The sequence below is a fragment of the Phascolarctos cinereus genome, unplaced genomic scaffold, assembly GCF_003287225.1.
Source record: "Phascolarctos cinereus isolate Bilbo 61053 unplaced genomic scaffold, phaCin_HiC Scaffold_4;HRSCAF=312, whole genome shotgun sequence".
Lineage (NCBI taxonomy): Eukaryota > Metazoa > Chordata > Mammalia > Diprotodontia > Phascolarctidae > Phascolarctos > Phascolarctos cinereus.
In genome coordinates, this window is record NW_027555847.1 from 2,731,656 (window position 1) to 2,742,538 (window position 10,883).

Genomic DNA, 10,883 nt, shown 5'->3' on the forward strand with positions numbered 1-10,883 from the left:
GAGGATCCCAGAGACTTTGGGAAATCTTCCCAGATAAAAAAGAGTCCTCGGCTGGCCAGGTAGCCAACATTTTGAAGGGAGCTGGATGGTGGGCAGGTTCTGAAAAGGACTCAGTGTATCTTGTAGTTAAAGCGGTTTTGAAGAGAGAGACTGACTCAAGTTTGGGGAAAGCAGACAAAGGAGGTAGGGAGGAGAAACCCAGGTGGAAAAGCACAGGCACCAACAAGCTCATGGCGGGTAAGGACGGTGGTGGGAGGAGTGGCAGCAGTAATGGTCATAGTAATGATGGAGATGACGATTGCAATAATAACATTTAAATGGTGCTTCAAGGTTTGCAAAGAGCTTTCCAAATATTACAGCATTTGATCTTCACGACAAACCTGGAGGTGGGCGTTATTATTATGATACCCATTTTACAGTTCATGAAACTGAGTCACAAAGGCTGACTGGTCCAGGGTCCCATAGCTAGTAAGTGTATGGGGCAGCATATGAAGTCGAGTCTTCCTGACTGCAAGTCCAGCAGTTTTACCTATTGTGCTATCTACCTGAGAAGGGGTAGACGATTGTTTAAGGCCTTCCCGTCACTAGCTCAGCTCCTCCCATTTCCTCAGAGCACAGAGGTGACTCTGGCTATGATCCCTATCCCGCCTAGGCCTCATTTAAATGTTGTTCTGGGCTTCTTTATCACTACATACTAATAATAAATATCAGGCCATCAATAACTATTTTTGCCTCAATTTGCCTAACACCTCACCGTCTACAGGAAGCCTCCTCTAGGGCCTTTCCTCTGTTGATTATTTCCTGTTCATCCTGGATAGAGCTTGATTCTTCTCTATTTGTTTGCATGTTATCTCCCCACTAGATGGTAAGCCCTTTGAGGGCACAGAGTATCTTTCACCTCTTTTTTGTATCCCCAGCACTTAGCACAGGGCACGGCTCACAGTAGGTACTTACTAAATGATTATTAATTGATTGACCTAAGCTTAGAGGTTGTGCAGTTGAAATCAAAAGGAGGGAAACCAAGTTAGGGAAGCCGTTTTCCCAATGCTGCCTCATTGTGGGCCCTGGGCCGATTAAAGGGCATTTCCTGAAGGCTGGCAATCTTTGAGAATGGTGCAGCGCTCATATGGCCTAGACCACCTTTGAACTTGGGGACAGAAACATTTCAAAGAGATGAACCACAGCAGAACAAGGAGTGAGGGCCAGTGTGTTTGTCCCTGGATGTCCTGTTCGTAGCCTGGTACCACATACCCTCACCTCACAGGTGTCTCCAAACGAGTGCAGAGTGGAAAAGACAGCACCGAAAGGACAGCAGACGCAGTGCCACCAGGGATGGAAGCAGCAGCAACTCCATGCAACTCTGCTGAATTCCCCTAGACCCTCTGGGTCCTTGGGACCTGACAAAGAAATCGCTTCTCCTCTCGGGAGAATGAGGACTGCAGATGGAAGGCAGGTACCCGGCTGCAGGGGCTGAGGACATGTGGGAGGGCTATGCTTCAGCCTAGTTGTGGTGTGATTTGGTCTGATGTTGGGGGAGGGGCAGGGAAAGGGGAAGTGGCCATAGTGTCAAAACAAACAGCCCAACTTGTGGCTGTGGCCCCAACACCAACCATGCTTGATGGGTGACAAGACACACCCAGCCAGCACGGTTGGGGGAATGGTTGGCTATGAGAACTATTAAAATTCATCTGGTCCGACACAGAGGCCCTGAAAAAGAAAGGAAGGCACTTGTTCAAGGTCATCCATCCAGAACATGGCAGAGCCATGGCTGGGCCCCAGAGCTCCCAGACCACTCCTGCAACAGCCCCATCTATTCCAGGTTAGGTGGGAGCTGTTGAGAAGACGTATCATGTGGACACTGACACCTACTCAGGCAATGACACAGTAACCAGAGCAGAAGACAAGTGACTCCCAGAGAGGCAGTGACCCCAGAACCCCAATTCCCGGCCATTTCAGCTCCCTCTCTGCCCACTCCTCTCCCGGCTGGCAGAGTGGCTCAGGGTCTGCATGCCTGCCTGAAGATCAGAAGCACAAGTGACAGCAGCCCCGCGTCACCCATCCCTGCTGCCAAGGCTTCAGGTTCACACCAGGCAGTCACGAGGAGTTCCGGGCCCAGCCCAGGGAGCAGCGAGTGACAAGGCTCAGCTGTTCAGTTACTAGAGAGAGAGAGGACACGTTTCCATTCACAAGGAAGTAGTAACAAGTAACTTAGACAAAGAATTTTTCAGAGTTTCCAAGGAATGACGGATTCAGGAGTGAGTGCAGTGAGGCGTACACGTTTGCATGTTTGGGACGTGGTCAATGTGGAAATCCATTTTACTCAACTACACTTATTTGTCAGGAGGGGTTTGTTTCTCTGTTTTTTCTCCTTGGGGCAGAGCAGGTCAGAGGGCAAGAAAATAGGTTTTAATTCACTGGAAAAAAAATTGAATTTTAAAAAATTTCACCAAAGTTTAACCTAAGAGTTACTCCAACATGACTCATTGTGCTCACAGAACTCCACAGACATGTCAAGAGCTTGGGATTTAATAAAGTAGAAGCCTGGAAAAGAAGACTAGGATACATTTCTGTAGAGTTTTAAGGTGTGAAAAGTCCTTTACAAATACGATCTTGTTCAATCCTCACACAACCCTGTGATATGGGTGCTCTTATTACCCCTATTTAACAGATGAGGAAACTGAGGTTGGCGTTGTCATTATCCGTATTTCATCAATGAGCAAACTGAGGCTTAGAGCAGTTGAATGACTTACCCACAGCCACACTAGCAGTAAAGATCAGCGACTCATTCAAAGTGAGGCCACTCCTGACTCCTGTCGGACAACCTGTCCATTACACCCCACTCACTCCCTGATGTAGAAGGCTCATTTCTGGGAGCACTCTGTTGCCATACGCACATCAGGAACCATCAATGGATTTTTCTCTTCCCAGATGGAGCTTCAAGATGGTACACTCATCTTCCCCTGCCCATGCTAGCTGTCATAGGGCCATCTGAATAACCCCTCCCAGTCAGCTCCCCCAAGCATTCATTAGCTTGAAGGAACATTTGGGAGTAAACTCTGGGGCTCTCCAAATTATCCCTGAGACCCCTGGGAGGACTTGCCAGGAGCAGGGAGACCTCTGGCCAGGCTCTGGGGCAAAAAGGACACCAGACTGTGAATGGTGCCCTATGACCCATCTGGTTGTCAAGGACAGAGAACCAGAGGAAAACCAGGAGGACACACTTGCTGGGCAAATGTATGTGTAAGGCCCAAGTTCTGAGGAAACTAGAGTGGCACAGGAGAGGTTTGGAAGGGAAGGCTTCACCCTCCCCACCCTTACCCAGCATCTGGGCTTTGGCTCAGAACTGGCACGACACCAGAACCCTGAAGCCAGGCTGAGAAAGGCCAAATGTGGGAGAAGTCTTTACTCTTCTGCCTGTTGGCCGCTTCAGAGATAGTCATGGGGACACTGGCTGGGAGCTGGGGTCAGCGGCAGAGGACAGTCTGCATCCCCTGTGGGAGCCAGACTGAGTAGCTATGGGAGGAAGGGAGCCCTCGGTGAGCTGTCTCTGGAAAATGGCTGCTCCTCGGTGGAAACCAGTATTTCCCCTGAACTCTGACAACGCTCCATTGCTCATCTCTGGCCCATAAACCTTTTTCTCTTGGTTGACATTTGCTAATCACAAGCTTGCGAGGGGGAGGGGTGGTCAGTCACTGGATGACATCACGAAGTCCCACCATTTTCTGGGTGGGAGCGATGCAGCAGAAAGCTCCCAGAGCCTTCCTGGGACAGGCCTAGCCAAAGAGCTGCACTGGGCGTCAGGTAACCTTTGTTCCCATCTGGCTCTGCCTCTGGCTGGCTTTGCTCATCTCTCAGGGCTTCTGTTTCCTCTTCTGTAAAATGGGCCAGCCCATCTCTGAGATCTCCTTTCACCTCTCAGTCTTGGGTGCTCAAATCCTCAGCACCAGGTAAGCACCTCAGAGGAAAAGTCAGGCTTAGACACCTCACAGCCAACTTCGGGGAAGAGGCAAAAACCCTGCTGGGTGTGAGACTCAACAAATGCATCAGCCCTAGCATATCTGGACCTTTTCTGTTCAAAGGGACATGCAGGAGAGGAGCACAAAAGAGACCACATGCCCAAATCCTCCAGTGGGGCAACTGCTATTGCACACTGTGGGGTGTGAAGCCAGCAAAGCACCTGGTTGCTGGGCTGAAGCAGCAGGGAACCCTGAGGAGAAGACGGGAGACAACAGTGCCAGATGAGCCCAACCCCTTCAGCTCCCCTCAAACCCTAATGCAGATAGCCCAGGACTCCGGAGCCCAGCGCCCTCGACCATTGTCCCAGGAAGCTGCTCCTGGGGACATAAAGCCACAGCCCACAGAAGACCCACAAAGGAAGTTCCTGCACCATCAGATGATTCAACAACAGAAATGGGTAGAATTCTAGCAGTGGAAATAGCTTTGCTGCTGGCCCTTCCTTGGGCACCAGCAAACTTGTCTGTTTGACTTGCAGCTGAAACCTCCCATTAGATTGGGAGCACTTCTAAATCAGGGACAATTCTACTTTCTCGTTACATCCCCAGCACTTAGCCCAGTGTTTTGGTCATCGTAAGGGCTTGATAAATGCCTGGTTTGTTCAGTCAGTCAGTCACAAATACAGGCTACCATCCCAAAACGAGATCTCTTTTTAAAGGAACACACCTATGTGTCCATGTGTAACTGCAGTCCCAAGCCCATTGGTGTGGGACGCTCTCCTCACTGGGGAGATGAATGCCCTGCCCTGGATGAGGGGCACGGAAGAGAACAGAGCTTTTCTATTTTCTTAGGGCCTTTTTTTCCAGCTCCAGGGTCTTCCCTGAGTTCTCAAGCTCAAACCATTTCAGGGTCTGCAGTCACTCTGGGTAGCTTCTGGCTTCCACCTTCAAGAAGGACAATTGTCGAGACTAACCCCCTCTCAGGGCCCTGAAGGAACATCTCTGGGAAGAAGCCAAGAGGAGAGGAGCTGGGCCTGTCCCCAGCTTGCTACTCGGGAGACTTCCAGGACCTTCCCCTTGGGGGAGATCCAGGACCCTCTCTCAGTTGAGCTGAGTCAGTAGCTCCTTTGCTCTGTATTGTCTGGTGCAATCCTTTTCTGCTTTGTGTTTGACGGTGATAAATGGGTTTCTTTGCTGTCTGCTATGTGCGCATTCATTACAGAATACATTCCCTCTTTTGGGTTTTCCTGCCTCCTTTTCATCTCCCCCTTTAGATTATAAACTCCCTGACTGCAGGGATTGTCTTCCTGTCAATAATTGTATCCCCAGGGCTTAGCACAATGCCTGGCACATGGTAGGTGCTTAATAAATGATTATTGGATTGGATTGGAATTGGCATTCAGAGGGAAAGGAGTCAAGCTGTGGATATAAAGCTTGAGGTCCTCCTATTTCCCCTCAATAATGAAACATCAATCACAAATTAGCTTGAACCTGAAAACCACAGCCCACACACCAGTAATATTTTAGGGGGCAGATAGATTTCTGGGCCAGTGCCCCCATCCTCTGAGGAGAGAAGAGTGGTGGCCTCTGGCCCCTGCCCTCCTGCTTCCCTTCATGGAAGGAATGAAAGCCTCCCTTAGAGAAAGGTGTGGGGAGAACAGGCAGGAGCTGCCCAGTCTGCCCTCTTGGAGCGGCACAATGACATCCCCATGCTATCAGCACAGGACAGCTCTCACCACATGGGGGCCCTCAAGGCAGCACGGCATGATGGATGGGGAGCTGGCCTTGGACCCAAGAGGACCTGGGTTCAAATCCTGCCTCTGATACATTGTAGCCTGGGCAAGTGCCTCAGCCCCTCAGTGCTCTGGCACTTGGCTCTAAGGCTCTCAATTGTAGAGAAAGCATCCGCTTCCATTGGCTTCCATTGGCAGAGAGAGTTTCCTCCCACATGAGTTTCCTAAACCAGTGAAGTCACAGCTCCAGTTCCTGTCTTATACACATATATATGTGCAAATGTCTATGTGTTTATACATTGGAGAAATGTCATTTATAGGTCACATGACATATATAGGCACTAGCCAGAATAATTGGGGAAGGAGAGACAGTCAAGCAAATGACCAGAGCAACAAAGGATTATTCTCATTTTACAGAGAAGTAAACAGAGAAAGGCTGGGCAAGAGTCCCACTTAGGGAGTGCTGAAGCAGAGCCTCAAACCTCCCATCTCTGACACAAATCCTACCTTACCCATTCTCCTACCTTACACTGAACCTCCCATGGCTGTGTGAGTACTAATCATGTAAGCATAGCTTTGACATTCAACCATAGTAAGTTATGTGCAGCACTGAAAGCATTCCTTTCACATCCAAAAAAGAGACGTAGGAAGATGTAACTGTCTCTGGATCTCATGGAGCTCACTGGGCAAATCTGGGGTGTTATTGTCTGCCATTATTCATTCAGCCCTGCCCTAGCATTCTCACAGCTTTGGCCCAAGGAGATCCTCTCATCTTGGTTCTAGGAATTAATGAGTGAGTGAATGCGTGCATGCACGTGTGAACGAGAAGTGTTTATTAAGCCCTGACTGTGAGCCAAGCCCTGGGCTGAGCACCAGGAACACAAACAAAAAAGTGAGATGGTCCCTACTCTCACAGGGCTTACATGGTAATGGTGGAGACAGCCCACATAGGGAAGTGGTGGCCAAGGAAGGGTGTCATGAGGAGGAGAGAGTCAATTAACACAGTTTCCAATGGTGAATGATTACAGTTCCCAGAGCTAGAGATTGAAAGGAAGGAGGCAAGGAAAGGGGCAGGAGAGGAAAGTGGCTGGGGGGAAGTTGAGGCAGCACAGTCCCAGGGAGTGCCTCAACAATGGTCTAGCTCCTCCCAGGCATGGCCAAACCAAGCCTTCTTTCACCAGGATCTGTTTTGTGGTTTATTTTTGCTTTCTCCCCATCCTTTTCTCTGGTAGAGCCTGCTTATAACACTGGTGAGGAGGTGGGGTGGGCAGCACTCCCGTAATATACTTTCTGCTTTGTCAGTGGTCCTCCTGTCCTGTCCCAATGTCCTCCACTCCATATTTCTCTCTCCTACCAGTGTTCTCTCCCTAATGTATGTTTGACCATGTCTTGCTCGTGTTAACCACTGTTTACCAAACAGAATAGAAACTCTTTCACTTAACATTCAGGCCTCCCACAATCTAGTGTCAACCAGGCTCATTGCAGAGTATGTCCCTTGACTTGCTTTCTCTTCCCAGCAAAAGAGATCATTTCTGGTTCCAGGCCTTTTGCCCTTGCACCCACTGGCCCCAAGATGGGCATGATCTTTTCATCTAGCTAAATACCTCATGCAACCAGAAATAATTCATTAAAATGGGGTTTTTGGTTACAACAATTCCTGAAGCCACCTATGGAGTCATGGAGGGCACTAAGGTACCAGTGCATGTCAGGACACAGGGCTCTGCCCCTTATGAGCAGGGACCTCATGAAGGCTCAAAGTTCACTGGGACCTGACCTTGGGCCCTTCTGCACTGGGCTCCAGGAGCCAAGTGGAAGAGGTCTCTCCACGGCACCCTGCCAGCAGCCTAGGAGAAGCCAGAGGACAAAGAGAAGGAGACTGGGGGAGAAGATGAGAAATGGGTTATGAGTCATAGCTGGAGGAGGAAAGGGCTGCCTTCCCAGCCCATCCTTGAAGCCTAGTGTGGGTCGAGCCCTTCATAACCATTACTAAAGATGTTCAGACTTTCGCCTTGACCCTGTCCAGCAGGTAAGAGATCCCCTTAGCTTCCTGGGCTCTATACTCTGTGTGGACCCATCATGTCAACCACTGAACACTGTACTTGAAGGCAAGCCACTCATTCCCCTTCTGGGCATCTCTCACATCTTGGCCAGCCCTGGGCACAAGAGCTGGGCACAAAAAAGTTGTTAAATGTACAAACAAGTCTTCAAGTTGGGACATGACTTGTGAAGAACTGGCCTGAGCATCCATCTCTAACAGCCACAAATAACTGAAGGGCTGCTCCCAGCTGGACATCTTTCCAGGCCCCCTAAATAGACTGAACTAGTCAGGAGGAAACCGAGCAAGACCTACTCACCTGGAGTAATGTCTGTGCCCAAGGCATCAGGGGCACCACTGCCCCTTGAGAAGGGGCCCCTGCTGGCCGCCCTCTTGTGACTGAGAAAGCTGTCTCTGAAAAAACAGGCTGAGTCTTTCTGGGATTCCTACAAGACATTCTTGTAATAGAAGCAAAGGTCCTCAAGGGACCAAGATAAGGGCATGGAGCCATAGACTCTCAGAGAGCCAAGAGAACCCAGAGACCATCCAGTCCAACAGATCCCAGGGCATCTTGGTGTGTGCTTGAATACTTGGAGTGATGGGATCTTCTGAGGCAGTGTATCCAGTCTCATAACTGCTCCTCAGCAATTCCTACCTAGACAAATCGTAAGGAAGCCTTGGAATGGGTATGGGGGGCAGCCAGTGGGAGGCACTCAGATGGGAGATGGAAGGTTGAAATGCAGATCAGCTAGTGGGTCAGTTTGACTGGAAGGTAAAGTGGCTGAAGGGCTCTCTGGAAGGGTGAGTGGAAGCTGGCCTCTGAATGCCAACATGACGGCTGAAGCAACGGGTAGGTCTCTGAGAAGGGGAGTGACATGGTCAGACCTGTGCTTTAAGATGATTAATTTGGAATTTATGGGTGGGAAGCTCTTGAGGGTCCCGGGACAAATAAGATGTCCCAGAACAGGAAGTGGGGAAAAAGAAAATTAGCAGATGGGAGGTGAAGCTCATGCTCATTTTGGAATGGGCAGATGGACTTGAAGAAAGCTGAGGGAGTTGGTTAGGGAGGTGGCCACCGCGGTCGCAGCAACGCCCCTTCATGGAACAGCCAAGGAGCACACACACACCCCCATATCTGGTCTGCTCTGAAACAGATGCAGCTGGGATTCCACAGAAGGCATTTCCAGCTGCCTCTGGGTGATGCGGGGTGGGGGGGGGGCAGGGGAAGAGGCCGACATAGAGAATTTCTGCGATGACAGATGGATTGGCAGGAGCTGGGGATCTGACTTCAAAAAACCAGGCTCCCAGACATTTTCAGCTGGATACTAGAGTGCTTTGCTCCATCTTACTGAGAGAAAATCAACGTTAAAACAGCTACAGAAAATGAGCCAATGCGGAGAAGCAGAGACTTCCTGACTCAGAGTCGGGAAGACCTAGGTTCAAGTACTACCACTGATACTGGCTTCAGGAGCATGGGTAAATCACTGGGCTTCTTGAGCCTCAGTTTCCTCAGGGCACCCCCCCCCCTCAAGGATTGTTGAGGCTGAATGAGAAAAGCTGTGCAAACCTCAAAGCATCATCTCAGTGTGAGTTTTTCTTTAGGTAATCACTTTTTGTGTATTTGGAAAGTACAGACTAAACAAAATTAAAATTAGTCTTCAGAAACAGTATAATGAGCTGGCATTTCTATCACACTTTAAGGTTGGCAAAGCACTCACAACAACCCTGAGAGGGAGTTGCTATGATCGTCCCCTCTTTACAAATGAGGAAATTGAGGCTGAGAGATCAAGCGACATAGCCTGAGTCACACAGCTAGTAAATGTCTGTGGCAGGATTCAAACTCAGGTCTTGTTGATGCCCAGTCCAGCACTCTGACTGCAGTGCCAGCTAGCATCTGGGAGAAGCTGAGTATACCAAGAAGGTGACAACAGAGGCCAGATGGCATCATGGGGAGAGAGCAACCTGTAATGATAAAGGACTCTTGCCTGGGTGTCAGTTCACCTCTAATCCAGCATAGACAAGTCACATCGCATCTCACTGCCTCAACCACTCCAGAACACTCTAGGATGCAGAGAAGGGGCCAGTCAGGCTTGGTGGAGAGAGCTTCCTCACTGCAAGATGGGCCCAACAGCCTCTAGCTCACAGGCTGCTTGAGGATCAAAGGAGTCCATGGCTGTGTCATGAAATACTCTGAGCTCTAAATAAACACAAACTATTGAGATTGTCACTGAGGTCCTTTTCCCAGTGGCTTACCCCTCCGTTCAGGTCCTGTGACATCAGGTCCCTGGGGAGCAGAGGCTTATTTGTCTTATCTCTGAGCTTCGTGTCCCCAGGTCAGATATTCCCATGATAGCTCCGAGCACCCACCCCCTGGGGCTTAGAAGTTCCTAACAATTAGTGCTTCTTTCTCTTCTTTGACTGATGGATGGATTTTTCAAAGTCTCCATTGCTTCCTCGTTTTCTTGCTGTGCTGTATTTCAGCCCCCAGGGGCTGATGCATTTAAAGATTTAATTTACCGTTTCAGCCATTCGGGCATCACCGTGGATTTCATGTCCTGCCTCATTTATTAACAGCTGTATTTTGGAAAGAGTATATTTAAACTGCTTTCTTCACCATCCAGGCTTTCTATCACTCTTCTCCCACCCACCCATCTTGTCTTTTCTCCCCCGATTTTCTCACTCCCTTCCTCTTCACTAGTCACGCACACCTCCCATCTGCTAATTTTCTTTTTCCCCACTTCCTGTTCTGGGACATCTTATTTGTCCCAGGACCCTCAAGAGCTTCCCACCCATAAATTACAAATTAATCTTCTTAAAGCACAGGTCTGACCATGTCACTCCCCTTCTCAGAGACCTACCCGTTGCATCAGCCGTCATGTTGGCATTCAGAGGCCAGCTTCCACTCACCCTTCCAGAGAGCCCTTCAGCCACTTTACCTTCCAGTCAAACTGACCCACTAGTCCCATCTGAGTGCCTCGCACTGGCTACCCCCCATACCCAGCATGTGCCTCTCCTCATAGCCCCCTGTGGAACTCCTGGCTTCCTTCAAGTCTCCAAACACATGCCCCTTCCTACCAGAAATCCTTCCTGATCACTCTAGAAGCAAGGGCTCTGGCCCTTCTCCAATTACCTTGCGTTTACCGATTTGTGGACCTGTTGCTT